This window comes from Priapulus caudatus, unplaced genomic scaffold (genome assembly GCF_000485595.1).
Source record: "Priapulus caudatus unplaced genomic scaffold, Priapulus_caudatus-5.0.1 Scaffold623, whole genome shotgun sequence".
Lineage (NCBI taxonomy): Eukaryota > Metazoa > Priapulida > Priapulimorpha > Priapulimorphida > Priapulidae > Priapulus > Priapulus caudatus.
The window spans coordinates 102,295-103,780 of NW_014577684.1; positions in this window are offsets into that span (position 1 = coordinate 102,295).

Consider the following 1,486-nt stretch of genomic DNA (forward strand, 5'->3'; position numbering starts at 1 on the left):
GTGCGTGCGTGTGTGCTTGCATGTGTGCGTGCGTGCATGTATGCGTGCATGTGGGCGTGCGTGCGTGCGTTCGATATGTGCAATCGGCTGTGGTAATCATCGGTGAATCGATGGTAGGGATGAACATTGCGATGATAGTCCGTCACGACGCTTGGCGGCGGTCTGTGAACGTGAGTACGTGCTGTCCGCTATCTCACGATGTCATCGCGCTTCTGTTCAGTCGCTCGTTGTATTATTACTTCTGCTTGTGTTGCTGCGGGGACGTGCGTACTCCATGCGTAGATATGCGCACCTCCTCGCTATACCATTATACGCACTGCGTGTACGCACACACATGCACACACGCGCGCACGCACGCACGCACACACACACGCACACACACGCGCGCGCGCACGCACACATGCATACACGCACACACACACGCGCGCGCGCACACACACATGCATACACGCACACACGACATTACCAGATGTGCATCAATGCGCAACCATTGGTACATAGCGATGTCAGATAAGCCAGTCACAGTGCGTGTGTGTGAATGTCCTACAATGCGCGTGTGTCAATCCACAGAGCCACTAGGGCCAACTGTGCACACCTCACACACATGCCGACCGAATGTGCTCACACAAGCCAAGCAGGTAGGTGTGAAAGCCTCACAGTGCGCGTTGTGTGAAATGTCACAATGCGCGTGTGTCAATGCCACAGGTAGGTGTGAAAAGTCAGGAATGCGCGTGGTGTGAATGTCACAGATGCGCTGTGTGTGAATGCCACAGGTAGGTGTAATACTCACAAGTGCGTGTGGCGAAATGCCGACCATGCAGTAGGTGTGAACATCACAGTCTGTGAGTGCCAATGTTCAGCGGTTATATGTGTGAACATCAACAGTTCCACTCGCTGAGCGCAGTGACACGACCACCACCGGTATACTATGTCCGTAAGCCCACCAGCCAGCAAAGCTACTTAGAGATGAGACTATGAATCGTCCAACCAGCATCTATACTCCTATGATAATAAACGACAAAACACACACACATCAACAGTTTGTGAGTGAATGTCACGGCTTATATGTGTGCAAGTCACTCAGTCTGTGAGTGAATGTCACGTTGATATGTGTGGCACGTGTCAGAAGTCTGTGTGTGAATGCCAAGTGTATGGTCGTGACCGTCATTGTTGTTTGTGGAAGACGTCAAAATCGCTGAGCGAAATGGCACAGTTATGTGTAGCTGGCATTCAGTAATGTCAGCTGTGATAACGGTCTCACATGCGCACGATAACACACTATGCACATGACTGGCTAGTTGCTACCCACAGTAGTCGCTGTAGCCGAGAAATTATAATGATATTCTGTTGTTACCGACAGAGCCGTTGTGCGTTGGGCAGATCGATACACATGCATTTATATTTTTGATATGTTCAAGGATCCAATTTTCTATCCTCACAGCATCGCTCCAGCGGTGACTGTGAGCATTTTATCTTACATATTGTG